We start from the raw sequence: 18,026 nt of genomic DNA on the forward strand, positions 1-18,026 counted from the left end.
AGCGCTGAGCTGAGCTGCAGAGAAGCACCAGGACACCTCCAGGCTGAGCTTATGGCTGGCAGCTGAAGGAAAGATTACATCAGTTGTTCTGCAGGCAAATGGAAAATACGGGGATGGACCAGTGGCCTCTTGGGTAAAGCTGGTTCTAAGGTCGGGCCTTTTATGCAGGTGCCAAAGACACCAGGGGACAGGAGGTCCTAAGGAGGAGAACAGTCTCCTCGCTGGTGGCTTCTGGTAGAAAAACCCATTCTGTCAAAACATTCCGTGTGGAACCTGCAGGAGCCACGAATTCTGGCCCGATTGCCTGTTGTGGGTATCATCGTACTTTTCAGAGCACAACCAACCACGATTGGTGGCAAGTCCCGAGAAAGCAAAGTCTCAGTAGTAATTGGCAAAGGACACATAGAGGAGATAGCTGGAAATTCAGAGTGGGAGCCAGAATGGGCCAAATTCTAACTTCTATAAAGGAGAATATTTGTAGCTCAGGATTGAAATGAGGGGTCCTTGGGGCTCTCTCAGCTTGGTGGTTTTCTTGCAGAAGTTTCCGGACCCAACTAGGGAACATCATCAGTGCTACAAGGGAATGAAGTTTATGGAAGAGGAGGAGGAGGGCTATGGAGTCCTTGGTGCCCTCAGAGCTTGGTGATTTTCTTGCAGCACTGCTGGAACAAATGCAATAAGTTGCTTTTTTGCTAGCGCCAATGATGTTACCTAGTTTGGCTAATGAAACAAAACCACCAACCTCAGAGAGCACCCAGGACCCCTCTACCTTCTCTATCTGATATTCAAATCCGTGCAAATGTAGAATATCAGACTTTGGAGCTCTACCAAAAAGGACCAGAAATGAGACTTCCAAGATCTACTCCTCTGCACCATCATCTGGACCGGGAAAATTTGCAGGCAGAGTAGAGGTCGGAAAGAATCATGTCACATGCCTGCTCCTATTTTTAATCTCTGAGACCCTGGAGGGAGGGATCTGGCCACATCCCTGAGGGAAGAAGGAGCTTAAGGCCTTAAGCCTGCAAACACTTGGAGATGTTATTCAGCTGTGGGCCAGGACCGTTTGGATAGGCAGCCCACAATTTCATTCTCCGATTTCCCTGAACCGGCTCGAGAAAAAGGAAGCTTATTATCAAGAGTGACTCAGCAAGAGAAGGGAGCTTCCATTGCGTGGCGAAATGGGCCTGCCGGCTCTGGGCAGTCAAACTCCCCCTCCCCTTTTCTCTCTCTGACAATGCAGTTCAGCTCATAATTGCCATAAAATGCCCCTTGGAGCAGCCTTTATAACTCTTACATAGGCAGACGCTCTCCTTCGGATTCCGTAGAGTTAAACGTTGGAAGGAACAACCTGGGTTGAGTTGATAGGTGTGTGTTTCACCACATTGGCTGCACAATGGTGTATTTTCTTGCCCCGTCCTCGGTACCTCCGTCTCTTCCCTTCGACCACTAGAAATGGGACAGGATCACCTAGCCATCTTCAAGGCGATCCACCAGACTTTGCTATCTCCGTGCAGTTGTCAATTTTTATTCGTTTAAAATATAAGATACAAAAAAAATGCAAAGAAAAATGCAAAGGAAAATATGGAAGGAGGAGGGAAAGAGGGAAAAGTGAATGGAAAAGGGGAAAAGAAAAAGAAAAGTATTGACTTCTAACTCTTTTTGGCGCAGTAGAATAAGGTAGCAATGTACAAGCTCATCTTTTAACTTTGACATAATAATATAGATTAGCGACTTCTGTAACAACAAACCTATCTAATCAGTGAAACCCAAAATCAAAGTTTCATTTTTTCCCCCCACCTCAAGCACGAAGTCCAGAAGCGGCTTCCTAGTGGAAACAAAATTAATTGTGTTCCTTAATCAAGGCAGTCAATTTAGCCATCCTTGCTAACTCCATCAACTTTTGCAGCCATTCATCCTCCAAAAAACAGCCAGACTCAGGCAAAGTTAAAGCATGAAAATGCCCCCTTTAGAAGAGCCCAGCAAAGGGGTCTTGTCTGCAATCTTAATGGCCTTCTGATTAGCTCCCCAAGGACGGGATGGACAAGATAGGACATTGCACAAGAAGAGAAGGAAGATTGTCATATATCCAAAGTTTTGTGCAAGAAGGAGAATTTGAGTTAAGATCTTCTTGTCTCATCAGACACGCTAACCACTATAAACATTGCTTCTTGTGAAATTATCAACCCAAGATTGTAAAAGTCATTTACAGATTCATTTACTTTTATTTCATTGGGAGGGAAGATTTCAAGAGGTGAATCTTCAATTTTTTTTCCTGTCAAAATTCCCCAGATTGTCTCCGTTACCTCCCCCATTCTTGAGGAAATGAAAGAACTTTGCATAATTTCCAGGGAATATTATCCCGTTTATTTTGGGGCAATCATGGTTTTCCAAGAAAAGCAGACCCTGCACTCGCGGGAATACGCTAGGAAGGAGGAGGAGGAGGAGGAGGAGGAGGAAGAAGAAGAAGAAGAAGAAGAAGAAGAAGAAGAAGAAGAAGAAGAAGAAGAAGAAGAAGAAGAAGAAGAAGAAGAAGAAGAAGACAGAAGGTTTTCCAAGATGATAAAGAACACCATGGAGGCAGAGGGTTGCTAACCAGCATCCCTGAATGCTGTGAGTGATGGGCCCTCCTTCCCAGCCCCTCAGATCTTCTCTGGCAGAGAAGTGAGATGGCTCTTTCTCAGGTTTACAAGGAGGTCCATCTCAGGTAAGGCCACCCATGAATGAAGCTAATGCTGAGGAAGATGGACTTCCATCTCATGGCTTCAGTTGAAAGACCCACATGATTCTTCCTTTTGACCTAGATGACTGCAGTGCAAGAGCATCTTCTACTATCGGAGAACTGGTTTTTGATCTCCTCCCAGAGAGCTAAAGCCTCATCAAGTAGCTACACCCAACGATTACTGGCAAGTTGCTAAGTTATCCATTAACCCATTTTATTTCTTTAATATATTTGCAGGAGATACAGCAGCCCTTGGTCTCTTATCCTGCTAGAAATTCCAATGCCTCTGAGACTTCTGATAGTTTTGTCAATCAAGACAATTGACAAAGTCTTTTGGCTTGAAAAAGACAAGGAGAAGCAGTTACAGAAACCTTCGTATCTAAACAATGAGAAGCTTCCTGAGATGACTGCATATCTTTGCATTTCCATTCTGCACGACTCTAAAAAATTCAGGTTGGAACACTGGAGCTTTGCATGAACAATCTTCCTGCAACGTTCATGGCAGAGGCCCACTTCCCATTCTTTTCAAAGCCCAGGCGATATCACGGAGAGAAAGGCTGTCTTTGTCCGGACACAACATTGCCCACTCTGCTTCTTCACAGGCTCTGGATCAGATACCTTAAGATGCTTCTTAAAAGCCCAACTACAGTTTTGCACTCGGCCATGGACTTCCTGTGCAGCCACGCAGCCCCCGCCTCATCCAAAAACAAAAATCTAGACTATAATTCTAATTACAGCCAGATCAGGTTCTCAGCCACAGCCTTTATTTCATGAAGCACATGAGCTTTCATCCCCACGCGACAATTTTTTTTTTTTTATAAAAAGGAACAGTACCTAGGATTAACTGTGCACAGTTAAATGCACGCTACATTTCTGTCTGGTGCAGAATTGAAGGAATAATGGGCTTTGCACATCCCAAGGGGCTGTTTCCCAAGAAATTTATGTCCAAGGGGTTGAGCATGAAGAATTCCTAAGGGCAGAAACAGAGCAACTCAAGAGCAACAGCAAAGCAATTGGGCTGAAATCAGGCATGGCTCCAGCCAGTCAATAAGATCAATTGCCCGTTGAGTAAGGAGGGTTTAATAAGAGGTCTTGGTCGAGGGACAGAGTAGCAGCAGCCTGGGGGAGAGGAATGGAGTTCCACAGGTAGCCCATCAGAGTTTTGCTACAGCAGTCCTGGTTAATCGAGACACAGCCTCGGTGGTGCAATTCCCTTGGAATAAATGAGCGGATCTGTTCCTTTGTGCTGAAAACAGGAGGCAGGTTTTGGAGATGTTGAGGGCCGCTGATTTGGAAGAGGGCAGCCAGAATCACGGAGGGCGTTGCCATCGTCATGATGGCTATATCACCAGATCAAAGAACGACTCAGAATCACAGACCTTGGTATTCCTTACCCAAGTGCCAGAGGTTGGGAAACACCTGCAGAACGTGAGCTGCGCTAAGGCAATCCTGGATCTGACCCAGCCTCAGGGCTCACCTCACCACCTTCTGAGTTTTCCTCTTCTCCCATCAAGATGCGGAAGGAATTTGCAAGGCCTGCCAGCTCCTTTGTGAATGTTTTGCAGATATGCCAGCTGACCCCCAGCAATTCCTCCCCCCGCCCATTTGATTTGGCAGGAGAAAAGCTGGAGAAATATCCCGGCCTTCTGAACGGAAGCTTGGACTCTCCTCCAGGGTCAGAACTTGTGGCCTCAGGAGAAACTTAGCATCCAGCATCACTACTGTAATGTGCTCTCCTCCTTGAGGAGCACCCGGAGGCTCCAACTGGTCCAGAATGCGGCCGCGCAGGTGGTTATGGGGTCGACTCGGCGCTCCCATGTAACACCTCTCCTGCGCCAGCTGCACTGGCTCCCGGTGGTCTTCCAGGTGCGCTTCAAGGTATTGGTTACCACCTTTAGAGCGCTCCATGGCTTAGGACCCGGGTACTTACAAGACCGTCTTCTGCCACCGGTAGCCTCCTACCAACCAGTACGCTCCCACAGAGAGGGCCTCCTCAGGGTGCCATCGGCCAGACAATGCCAGCTGGCGGCCCCCAGGGGGAAAGCATTCTCTGTGGGGGCACCTACCCTCTGGAACGAGTTGCCCCCAGAGATACGGCGGATCCCTGACCTTCGTGCTTTCCGAACTGCCCTAAAGACGTTTTTGTTTCATCAAGCCGGGCTGGCCTGACCTACTCTTTTTAAAAAGGATTGTTTTAAAAAATTAGGGGTTTTAATATAGGGTTTTTAACAATGGGCCAAACTGATTTAATTGGATTTTAATATTGTTTTAAATTTTGTATCTGTGTATTTTATTTGCTGGCTGTTCACCGCCCCGAGTCCCTCAGGAGAGTGGGCGGTATATAAGTATAATAAACTAACTAACTAACTAACTAACAAAGCAAAACTCGCTTCAGTGCCCGCTTTCTCCCAATACAGCTGTACCACACGGGCAGTTCATTTTTAAACTGGTGGCTTATTTATTTTTAGGCCCATTTCTTCCCAAGAAGCTAAGGCTAATTTTTGGCTTCCTCCTTTGGATTCCTGCCCAGTTTTTCCTGGTGGGCACTTCTCTTGCCAGAATGGCAGCTCTGAAGTGCCAGTCAGGTGGGAACCAAGAGGAAGGAAGACTCAAGCCCAGGGCACTCGCTGCCAGCTGCAACCTGCAAGGACTTCAGTCGGGCAGCATTCAACTTTCTGGGGATGGTGCCTGACCTCTAGTGGCTTCTGAGGAGAACTTGGTGGACCTCTTCCAACTTGGGTGGAAGGCCAAGGCTTTGGGAAGGCTTCCTCTTCCATAGGCCATGACCGTCTTCCAGTGCTTCAAAGCAAAAAGGCCATACTTTTTTTTTTTTAAGTGGATTCTGGTCATTGTAGTCTATTCTGTTGCTGCAATAAATATCTTGGGGGCTTTACTACCCCAGATTAACTTAGCGGTGTCTCTGAGGATGTAGACTTTGGTCCAGTTCTTAACAGCTGTGACCTATTTGAGGGACCATCTCTCCCCTCTATTCCAAAGAGAAGGGGCCACCACTGAGAAGGCCCATTTTTGTGATCCCATCAGATGTACATCCCTAATAGAAGGGACCATGAAATTTGGGTTGGGTGGCTAAATAAATGTGTCCAATAAATGAAATAAATGCCTGGCCAGCTTTGTTTGCAGAGCTGCAGCTGCCTTCTTGCCACTTTTTGACCACACCTTGAGAAATCTCTGCTGCTTTTGCTCCCCACATGCTAGGAGGAAGGGCTAAAGGGAGCCCTTGGCAGGACCCAGCTGGGCTGAGATCTAGGCGCATGCTAGAAATCCCTTTTTGTTCTGGCCATTGCTCTGTGCGAAAGATGAGATTCAGGAAGGTTCGCAAATCCCAGAGAATCCATTCTGCCAGCCTTCCTGGGCCAATTCCTTTATCTCCCGCATGCCAGGGGGAAAGAGAAAGAAATATGCCCCCATATTCCTCCCCGCTGTTCCTGACCCCCACAACCTAAGGAGCCTCTTTGCCCCCGAGAGCTGTAACATTATTTGTGAACGTTTTTATGACACCAAACGGTTCGTGCCGGAGCGGGTGCCATTCTTTAGCTGGGAAACCATATGGCACGCCGTGTAATAAATAAGGTATTGTGATAGTTAATGAACCTAATTGCCAGCGAAGACTTTAATACAAAGCCGAGGCTGCTGAGAATTTAGCGTGGCATCAGGGAGCTCCCCCGACTTCTGTGGCTTAATTTAAGTTCTATATTGCAAACTCCAGAAAATAATTCTAAACCCTCCTGCTGGAAAAGCAACCTGCTGCTAGACTGTGATTATACCGCATTGCTAAAAAAAAAAAAAACACACACGCACAAAAACAACAACCCCAAACCCTAAAAAGCAGAGCTGTGTTTATTTTATATATTTGATTTAAACGTTGCTAGGGTAGCCATTCCAGTTGCTTAAGCCCAAGCCAAGAAGCCAAAATAAGACAAGATCTTGAGAGAAAGTTCCCTGTTCTCCAAGCCATTATTTTCACTTTAATGCAGGGGTGAAATCCAGCAGGTTCTGGAGAACTGGTAGCGGAAATTTTGAGTAGTTCAGAGGACCGGCAAATGCCACCTCTGTCTGGCCCCAGGAGTGGGGTGGGAAAGGAGATTTTGCAATATCCTTCCCCCAGGAGTGGGGAGGGAATGGAGATTTTGCAGTATCCTTCCCCTGCCACGCCCACAGAACCGGTAGTAAAAAAATTGAATTCTACCACTGCTTTAATGGCAACAGCAAAGTCTGCAGAAAGCTTGCAACGTGGTGTTTTTGGGAGTCGAAGCAGAGAGGCACTGAATAGTATCCAAACTGCCATGGGTTCTCCATCCAGCAATTTCCAACTGGCCTTCAAACAAGAAGGCTCCATTCAGTTTAACCGTTGCTATTTCAAACATTTCTTAAATATTTTCACTCCTCTTGCTGTCGTTTCTAAGACCATCTGTGCCCCAGAGGAATGTTGCAAGACAAATCCCTTGGACCTCAGAGGAGGACACGGGGTGGAGTGCATAACAGAATAACGGATTGGAAGGGACCTTGGAGGTCCTCTAGTCCAGCCTCCTGCTCAAACAGGAAACCCTATATCCATTTTAGATAGATGGTAGTCCAATTTCTTTTTTAGAAGTGATGGAGCACCTACAACTTCTGGAGGCAAGCTATTCCATTGATTAATTGTTCTCACTGTCAGGAAATTTCTCCTTAGTTCTAAGTTGCTTCTGTCCTTGAGTAGTTTAGTTAATGTCTAGTGAAAGCAAGGAGTGGGGTGACAGGATAGCAGTCTTCCAATTTTTGAAGGGCTGCCCCAAAGAAGAGGGAGTTGAGCTATTCTCCAAAGCACCAGAAGGCAGGACAAGGATCTATGGATGGAAACTAACCAAGGAGAGAAGCAACCTAGAACTAAAGAGAGAAAGTTCCTGACAGTGAAAACAATCAATCTGTGGAATGACTTCCCTCCAGAAGTTGTGAATGTTCCAACACAGGAAGTTTTTAAGAAGAGAATTAACAACCATTTGTCTAAAATGGTATGGAGCTTCCTGCCTGAGCAGGGGATTGGACTGGACTGGACTGGACTGGACTGGACTGGACTGGACTGGAACGGAATGGAACAGAACAGAATAGAATAGAAGACCAATAGCAATGCAGCCTAATATGAATATGAGTGAATTATCTGTTTAGCAGAGTGATGGCATTGGGGAAAAAACTGTTCTTGTGTCTAGTTGTTGTTATGTGCAGTGCTTTATAGCGTCCTTTTGAGGGTAGGAGTTGAAACAATTTATGTCCAGGATGCGAGGGGTCTGTAAATATTTTCCCAGCCCTCTTTTTGACTCGTGCAGAATACGGGTCCTCAATGGAAGGCAGGTTGGTAGCCATTGCTTTTTCTGCAGTTCTAATGATCCTCTGAAGTTACAGTCTGTCTTGTTGGGTTGCAGAACCAAACCAGACAGTTATAGAGGTGCAGATGATAAACCTAATAATTCCTCTGTAGAAGACCTCCAAGGTCTCTTCCAACCCTCTTGTTCTGTTATTCTGATTAGTTTCCATCCCTTTAATGCAAGTCATTGCTTTTATTTGGCAAGATTCTGTCTACAAGTGAGGAATAATAAAGGACGCTGCTTAAATGTAACTCCACGTGTTTTGGGTTTTGGGGACCTGACGGGACAGGAGGGACCTACAAGTTTTAAGTTCTTCAATCTCTTGCCAAGTGAACAATCCATAGATCAGATTCAAGTACATGCTAACTCCAGCATGAGCTTCCATCATCCCTTCAGAAGTTCTCCTCTAATGCAGGAGGACCTTCTAAAGCAGAATCTGTGTCAGATATCATGTACAGAGCGCAAGGGAGCCCATCATGTGCTCGCTCTCTGTTATGGGACTACTGGAGGTTTTCACAGTCTTCCAGCTGATGGTTCCATCAAGTACTTTTGAAGAAAGGTTCTTTTTGCTTCCAGGATCAGGCCCCAGAAGAGCTACCACTACCAGCTGGATCTCAGGGATGCTGTGTGATGCTTGTTGGGTGACGTCCATCCCCGTTGTGCCCAGGAGGATAGAATTAGTTTTAGAGAAGTCCATGAAAGCACCACAGATCCTGTAGTGGGGAAGCTCTCACACGTGACTTCGGCTTTCGTGGACCAACCATGGTCCTTGCAAAGCACTTCCAAGCACCTCTTGATGTGACGGAAGCAGCCGAGATGAGCCTATGGAGACGGGAAGGCATCCATAGAGGGAAAATGCCAAGATGGAGGCCCTGCGTCGAGTGGACTTAATATCGGACATAAATACTCTTTTTACAGTCACCGAAAGGCAGGGAGCCGAGCGGGTCCACCTCCCCGAGAGTGGAATATTTTATCGTGATGCAGATCGAATGAAAGAGGCTGAGAATATATAAAAAACGGAGGAGGGGGAGATAATTATTTGATGGAGCTCTCTTAGGATATGCCACAGCAGGGAACACTTACAGAGAATACATATTACTGAGCAGCCACAGCTATTCAAGCATCAAACCCGCCTATAAATTGTCACTGAGGAAAATTGGAGGAGAGAAATGGAGAAGGGCTGAAGTGCCGGCCACATTATTAACGTCGGGTTCCGCTTCCAACCTCACTCTCTCGCTAGCTGGCTGCCGCTGTCGGGAGATGCGTAGCCCCGCAAGAAAAGAGGAAGGGGGGGAGCTGCATCTCATAAATGTCGAGGAGGAATTATAGCCCGAAAGCTACAGTAAAAAGATGGCACCATTTATCTCGCTACCATCTGTGCACGATCGTTTGGCCCGGTGGCGGTATCCTTTCTCCTGGAAAAGTTTTATTTCTCTGGTTGGGTCGCTCCTTTCATCAAGGGAAATCAGGGCAGGGTTGAAAAGCACCGTTCCTTCCTCGGCCTGGGTGTTGCAAAGTCACGACAGATCTGGTAGCGGGGAGTTCCACCGGGATTACAAGTACATTACAAATTTCCATTGCGAAGCAAAATTAAGTGAGTCGCATCTGATTTTTGTGGTCTTTTTCACCCTGGTTGTTAAGTGAATCAGACAGTCATTAAGGGACCATCTCTTGCTAGTCACATCTACCCGATCCGTTAGAGCAGGGCGGCAAGGAATGTGGGTCCCGTCCCCTAAGGAGATACATCTGGCGCAGTGGTGAAATTCAAAATTTTTTACTACCAGTTCTGTGGGTGTGGCTTGGTGGGCGTGGCAGGGGAAGAATACTGCAAAATTCCCATTCCCTTCCCGCTCCTGGGGGAAGGATATTGCAAAATCCCCATTCCCACCCCACTCTGTGGCCAGCCAGAGGTGGCATTTGCTGGTTCTCCGAACTGCTCAAAATTTCCGCTACCGGTTCTCCAGAACCTGTCAGAACCTGCTGGATTTCACCCCTGATCTGGCTATGCTGGCTGGAGAATTCTGGAAATTGAAGTCCACAAGTCTTAAAGCTGCCAAGTTTGAGGAGCCCTGCTTTAGGGCCTCCTTGTAAAATTAGTTCTTTTATAAATACCGCGTGCAATCATGTTTTTACTATAAATATAGCAATGCAAAAATATTTATGCCTATAAAACATAGTCTCTATTATAAAGAGGATTTTGAAACCTGTCTGTGGATATTTTTAGCATGTTGGGAGGGGGGGAAACCACATAAGGGAGCATTGCTCATCTCCCCGAATGAGACAGTAATGGAGAGGAACACAGGAAGGCCCATCTTTTTCGGTGCTCCTCCTTCCGGTGGATGATGGGAGTTGTAGTTCTATTTATTCTACAAAGCACCAGAGGACAAGACAAGAAGCAACGGATGGAAACTAATCGAGGAGAGAAGCAACCTGGAATTAAGGAGAAACTTCCTGACAGTGAGGACAATTAACCAGTGGAACGACTTGCCACTAGAAGTTGTGGGTGCTTCATCACTGGAGGTTTTTAAGAAGACTCTGGACAGGCACCTGTCTGAAATGGTATAGGGTCTTCTGCTTGAGCAGGAGGTTGTACTAGAAGACCTCCAAGGTCCCTTCCAGCTCTATTCTGATTGAGCTGAGGGCAGAGGCTGGGAGGGAGGGCCCTGATCCATAGATGTTTAATAGCAATAGCAATAGCCCTTATATACCGCTTCATAGTGCTTTTACGGCCCTCTCTAAGTGGTTTACAGAGTCAGCCTCTTGCCTGCAACAATCTGAGTCCTCATTTTACCCACCTCGGAAGGATGGAAGGCTGAGTCAAGTTTGAGAAGGTCAGGATCGAACTCCTGGCAGTGGGCAGAGTCAGCCTGCAATACTGCATTCTAACCACTGTGGTACCAGAAGGAGAAAGGGAATAAGAGAGGGAGGGAGGGAGGGAGGGAGGGAGGGAGGGAAGGAAGGAAGGAAGGAAGGAAGGAAGGAAGGAAGGAAGGAAGGAAGGAAGGAAGGAAGAGCAAAAGCACTTAGACTTATATACTGCTTCACAGTGCTTTACAGCCCTCTCCAAGCAGTTTACAGCCTCTTGCCCCCAACAATCTGGGTCCTCATTTTACCCACCTCGGAAGGATGGAAGGCTGAGTCAAGTTTGAGAAGGTCAGGATCGAACTCCTGGCAGTGGGCAGAGTCAGCCTGCAATACTGCATTCTAACCACTGTGGTACCAGGAAGGAGAAAGGGAATAAGAGAGGGAGGGAGGGAGGGAGGGAGGGAGGGAAGGAAGGAAGGAAGGAAGGAAGGAAGGAAGGAAGGAAGGAAGGAAGGAAGAGCAAAAGCACTTAGACTTATATACTGCTTCACAGTGCTTTACAGCCCTCTCCAAGCAGTTTACAGCCTCTTGCCCCCAACAATCTGGGTCCTCATTTTACCCACCTCGGAAGGATGGAAGGCTGAGTCAACCTTGAGCCAGTCAGGATCGAACTCCTGGCAGTGGGCAGAGTTAGCCTGCAATACTGCATTCTAACCACTGTGGTACCAGGAAGGAGAAAGGGAACAAGAGAGGGAGGGAGGGAGGGAGGGAGGGAAGGAAGGAAGGAAGGAAGGAAGAGTAATAGCACTTATATATGCTTTACAGCCCTCTCTAAGCGGTTTACAGAGTCAGTCTCTTGCCCCAACAATCTGGGTCCTCATTTTTCCCACCTCGGAAGGGTGGAAGGCTGAGTCAACCTTGAGCCTGGTGAGATTCGAACTGCCAAATTGCAGGCAGCCAACAGTCAGCAGAAGGAGCCTGCAGTACTGCGCTCTAACCACTGCGCCAGTGCGGTTTAACCTGCCTTTCAGCTGCAATGGATTCCTGGTTATGGGGAGCCCCCATACCTCCCCATTTGGCTGGTGCATTTCCTAACCACTTTCAGCCTAGCGAGGGGCGGAGAGACGAAAACCTCCTTTACGAGCGAGATATCTCTGCAAAGGGAGCCATAAATGGCAAAGCAAAGTGGCAGCTTTGCCAAAAACACCATCAAGTTTTATATTCCTGAAAGCAAGAAATAAAAGACAGAAGAGTTTTAAACAAAGGGGATAAGAGGAGCCATGTGTGTGTGTGTGTGTGTGTGTTTGTGTGTACGGCAAAGCTATCTCCGGGCTGTAATTACTGGCTTTTTTGTGACTGCACAAGAAAGACAAAATCTTAGCCCTTAAAAAAAAGCCTGAGGAATCATCTCACAGGAGGCCAGAAACCAGCAAGCCAAATGGCCAGCGATGGACTTTCTCCTGCATTTGACCTACATCCCTTCATTCGCCCTGAGTTCGAAGAAGTGGTGAAGAACCCCTGATTATAAAAAGAGCCCAAACCCAGTGAAATTGGCAGCTGCCAACTTCTGGAAGAGGAGCCAAGGAGAACCAGGCAGGATGCAAAATGCAATTTGGCATGCCAGGTAATTAGCCAATTAATAGCGAGAGACCATTGCATCTCTGGGTCTGCAGTGGTGCTGCACATCTGGCCACTGGAACGTGATGCAATGCAAGATTTAGCCGACTCTACACTCTAAAATGAAGGCTTTAAATGTCAGATAGAAAAGGGATACTTAACACTTATACCTTTGACATTTTTATTCAGGATTCCAAAGACACACACGCATACCCGTCCAAATCTTGATTTTAATTCCCGCTCTTTAAGCACCCAGATTGCACACTTGATGGGCACGATTCAATAGTGCTCTCCCAGCGTGTGCAAATGGGCTCCCAGAAATGCACTTTTCCACTGAGTTGGGGGATAGGAAGGGGGCCTGCGGCTTTTTTTAGCCCAGTCCTATTATGAGATGCCCAGAAGCTTTTGCTCAATCCCAGAAGAGTAATTTGAGAACAGTGCTTGAGAAAATAAAGTGGATGTTATCCCTTAAAAGCTCTGCTGTTTCTCTCCCTTTTATAGCAAGGAAGGGCGAGGGCTGAGTGCCCAAGCCGTTTGATCTCCTCTCTCTCCCCCCTGAAGCGCAATTAATAAGAATTTGGGGTTTTATGGAAGAGTTAGCTGTGCTTAACGTTACCAACATTTGACTGCATTAATTTGGGTTTTGCTTGGGAGGGTGTTTGCACGCAAGTTGGCCTCGGTTTGTACTGGTCTACCTGCTTCAAGTGGGGAGGGGGGTGGAAAATGCAGTCAGTGGCTCAAAAAATGGTTGTGCAGCCTCAGTTTTCAGCATGAGCCCAAGGAGATCCCCGGAGGGACACAGCAAAAACACGTGGGGAATTTAACCAGGGTGTGGGTTAGCAAAGCTATGCTGGGGTTCACACACCCTGTGGAAGTGCCAGAGCCCAGTTGGCACCAGGCATAAGGGGAAAAGAGGGTCTCTAGTTCACCGTGTGTGTGGGCAGGGTCCCCAGAGCTGGACCTGCAAGATCTTAAGCTAAGCCAGGGATGTCCAACCTTGGCAACTTTTAAGACTTGTGGACGTCAACTCCCTGCAGAGCTGGCTGGCGAATTCTGAGAGTTGAAATCCACCAGTCTTAAAGTTGCCAAAATTGGACAACCCCGAGCTAAGCCATTTCAGCCCCATGCAAAGCTCAGCTGGAGACCTTCTCCTTGCCAAACCCCTCCCTGGGAGCAGCTCATAACATCAACCTGGGCAGCTCAGTTCCTTGCCTGGCCATGGAGCCCTCAGCATCTCTGCCTGGACACCTCTTGGCTGCCCTCTGCATGGAGATCCGGTGCTGGGTTGAGGGCATCACCCACCCACCCCGGTCTGCTCCCCCTCCCCCTTTCCTGCCCCCAGCTCTGGCTCACACTCCCCCTCCTTCCCAGCTTCGCCAGGCTCTGCTCTCTGCTGGGCACTCTCCTTTTCCCAGGCCTTCCCTGACATCTAGTGAGAAGAGCTTGGAACTGCAAGACTGCTTTAGCTCTGGGAAAAACGGTCATTCTCCTCTTGCAAATACCAGAAATTCAGGCTTGGGAGCTTCGTGGCTGGTTGCAGTGATTTACTGCAATATTTGGAATCCTTTTGACTGTCTGGTGTGGGCTCCGCTCCTTGGGATGAAGTTGTTAAACTGTAAAGATTCCATGGTTGTGTGTACTGTCCAGGAGAGGAGCATAACCGGTGGGTGTTTTTCAAAATACCCTTTATTCTTCTTCACACAGTTCCATGTTTTTACTGCCTGAATGTACATTCAGCCAAAAACACTGAGGTTGCTGGAGACCAGCATGGACAGAGTAGAGGATTTATTTACACCAGGAGGAAGACCAGACCAACAATCAAGCAGTAAACAATACCCCCCAAGAAGTACCAACTCAGAGAAACTTTCGAGCCCAGCCATGGCTCGACACATGATCCTTGAGGGGAAAGCAAAGACTCCCTTGTAAGAAACTCGGTCCTAAATATCTTGGACCAAAGTTATTAACCCTGTGACTGTTATGCTGAAACTCCCTCCCTTATTGGGGAAAATACATCCTGTCGTTCATAGCAGTTTACTAAAATCTGTAGAGAAGACAGCCTCTGCAGATCCCCCTGGACCCATTATCGGGAATGAATATGGAATAGATGAGGTACTTGACTCTAAGCTGGCAAGGGGGAGAGTAAAGTACCTGGTGTTGTGGCCCGTCAGCGGCCTGTGCAGTTAGTAGCTGATTCTGACAGCGAGGAGGCTGGTGTGGTGCTGCGCCAGCAGCCTGTGCAGCTGGGACTCGAGTCAGACAATGAGGAGGCTGGAGAAGATGTGGTGCCAGGGCCTTCAGAACCTCCAGAAGCTCCCTTAAGTGAAGAGGAAGAAGAGGAGGAGCCTCTTCTCGATGCACGGGCGCGCAGAGCTGCCAAAAGGCAGGAGTGGCTCCTCGGGAGGAGGTCTCCTTGAGAGTAAGGCTTGGGGCTAATTGGCCACTCCCTTAGCCTATTTAAGGAAGGAGGACAACTGAGGCAATTTGCAGGGAACAACTTCGTTCACTCTCCTTCGCGTCTGGATCTTAATTCTTTTATCAGTGTCCTGCAAATTGCTTCTGGGCTTTCTGCCAATTCTAGTAAGATTACAATTATTTATTCTTTGGATTCTTGTCGGCGGTTAAGAAAGTTAATTAACAGCCTTTGTTTGAAAAAGACTGATTTAATTTAGTAAACTAAGGTTTGTACAGAATTTGTGTGTGCTGTGTTCTTTGGGTCTGTAGCTGGGGCAGAACACCTGGTGAGGTGGAAGGGGTATCCATATGAGGAGGCTTCCTGGGTTAACAAAAATGACATCAATGCCACATGGTTATTACGACCGTTCCACAAGAAATACCCACATAAGCCGAGGGGATCCCCATGAGGGGCAACGTTCATATTCTGTTTATTTATTGCAGGTGGATTCCTGGTAGAGGGGGGCCGCCTGTCAAGCCCAGCCATGGCTCGACACATGATCCTTGAGGGGAAACGGCACGCAAAACCAATGCTTCCTGGGAGGGGGCTGGGCACCAGGTGGTTATGCTTCACAGAGGTGGCAGTTCACCGGGTGGCGATGCTACTCACGCTACGAGGGGCAAATGGGAAATCAGGCAGGACATGGTGATGGATCAGGGTCGTCACAATTGCGGTTCCTGGTTTCGGTGGATGTTGTAACAATGCAACGCAGGAAAGGGCTGGAAGCCGCCGAGACTCCAATCAGCTGCAACGCGATGCCAGAGTGGCATAGCATGTTTAAAAGGCGCCAAGAGGCGATAGCTCTCAGCGCCAACTTTGTACACCTCGTACTCGACTTTAGCTGATACCCGTTTGTGGCGGAAATAAATGATCACTGGTGAGACAAGCAAGACCGTCTCTGATTCAGCATTTGTTCGCATAAATGTGGATTAGAAAGCCGAGAGAAACAATCAAACAGTAAATAACAGTTTCATCAAGAAGAAAATAACACTCCTACCAACACTGACAGGACAAGCGACTCCTATATAAACAGAAAACCCCAGGCCCTACTAGTACTGATGATGTTACCTAATTAGTTCATGAAACGTTTGCAAGAAAACCACCAAGCCCAGAGAGCACCAAGGATTCTCCAGCAAATGAATGAGTGAGTGAGTGAGTGAGTAAGTGAGTGGATGGATGGATGGATGGATGGATGGATGAGAGAGAGAGAGAGAAGCCATCTTCCCCGCCAATACTGACAGGGTAAAGCCACTGTATATAAACAGAAAGCAAAGCCCCCCTCCTTTCTAGCACTGTTCTCTAGTTGGGTCATGAAACGTTTGCAAGAAAACCACCAAGCTCAGAGAGCACTAAAGACCCCACTGGGATCTGTGGATCGTCCAGGTCAATTTATACTTCAGAACAGAAGCAATCCAGCACCTGGGAGGCCTTCCCTCCCAATTGCCACCAGGAAGCAAGTCGTTCCCTTCACCAAACCTCACACTCGCTAGCACTGGTGATGTTACCTAGTCGGATAATCAAATATTTGCACATCATCAAATATTTGCAAGCCCAAAGAGCACCAGGGACTCTGCAGTTCAGCCCTGAGCTACGCTCATCCTCTTGTATTGGTGAGGGTGGGGGGCACCTGAGAAGCAACAGATCCTTGATCCTGAAGGAAACTTTCTCTCTGCTTTGTAAGCAGTAATCAAGCGAGAAGTCTTCGGAAGCTTCTTCACGTCCAGGATTAGGCGGAGCGACACCAGGAGAGGGAGCCAAAGGCTTAATAAAGTGAGACATCCTGGAGTTTTTAAGCAAAGCAAAATATCGGTGCAAATTATTCTTATTTGATTTTTATCCTGACATAGATAGATAGATAGATAGATAGATAGATAGATAGATAGATAGATAGATAGATATACACAAGGTGGCAAGAGGTGGATTGGCTGAGAAGGAGGCTTTGTCCGCCCCATCTATCTATCTATCTATCTATCTATCTATCTATCTATCTATCTATCTATCTATCTATCATCTATCTATCTATCTATCTATCTATCTATCTATCATCTATCTATCATCTCTGTTTATCTATCCTTCTCTCTATCTCTTTCTATCAGTCATCTCTCCCTCCCTCCCTCTCTCCCATCATCTCTCTCTCTCCCTTCCTCCATTATCTCTCTCTCTCTCCTCTCTCCCTCCCTCTCTCCATTATCTCTCTCTCCACTCTCTCTCCCTCCCTCCCATTCCATCCATCCATCCCTATCTCTTTCCCCCCTCCCTCCCATCATCTCTCTCTCTCTCCCTCTCTCCCATCATCTCTCTCTCCCTCCCTTCCTCCATTATCTCTCTCTCTCTCCTTTCTCCCTCCCTGTCTCCATTATCTCTCTCTCCATTCTCTCTCCCTCCCTCCCATTCCATCCATCCATCCCTATCTCTCTCTCCCCCCTCCCTCCCATATCTCTCTCTCTCCTTCCCTCTCTCCCATCCTCTCTCTCCCTCCCTCTCTTCCCATCTCTCCCTCCCTCCATTATCGCTCTCTCTCCTCCCTCCCTCCCATTCTATCCATCCATCTATCCATCCATCCATCCATCCATCCATCCATCCCTATCTCTCTCCCTCCCTCCCATCAACTCTCTCTCTCTCCTCTCCCTCCCTCCATTATCTCTCTCTCCACTCTCCCTCCCTCCCTCCCTCCCTCGCATTCCATCCATCCATTCCTATTTCTCTCTCCCCCCTCCCTCCCATCATCTCTCTCTCTATCCCCTCTCTTTCTCTCTCTCTCCCTCCCTCCTTCCCATCATCTCTCTCTCCTCCCCTCTTTCTCTCTCTCTCTCTCTCTCCCTCCCTCCCATTCTATCCATCCATCCATCCATCCCTATCTCTCTCTCTCTCCCTCCCTCCCTTCCATTCTCTCTCTTTCTCTCTCTCTCTATCCTCCCCCCCTTCTCTCTCTCTCATGTTTTCCCCCAAAGGCTTTCCAGGCAACCCAAGTGTTCCTTCAGTCCAGCAGAGAAATACCCAGTGGACTCAGGCCAGGCCCTTAAATTTCAATGTTCCTGTTTGGGCCGTTTTGCGTGAGAGCAAGTCCTTTGGA

The sequence above is a fragment of the Pituophis catenifer genome, unplaced genomic scaffold (genome assembly GCF_029215685.1).
Source record: "Pituophis catenifer annectens isolate HBS135680 unplaced genomic scaffold, rPitCat1.0.hap2 SCAF_12, whole genome shotgun sequence".
In the NCBI taxonomy this organism is placed as follows: domain Eukaryota; kingdom Metazoa; phylum Chordata; class Lepidosauria; order Squamata; family Colubridae; genus Pituophis; species Pituophis catenifer.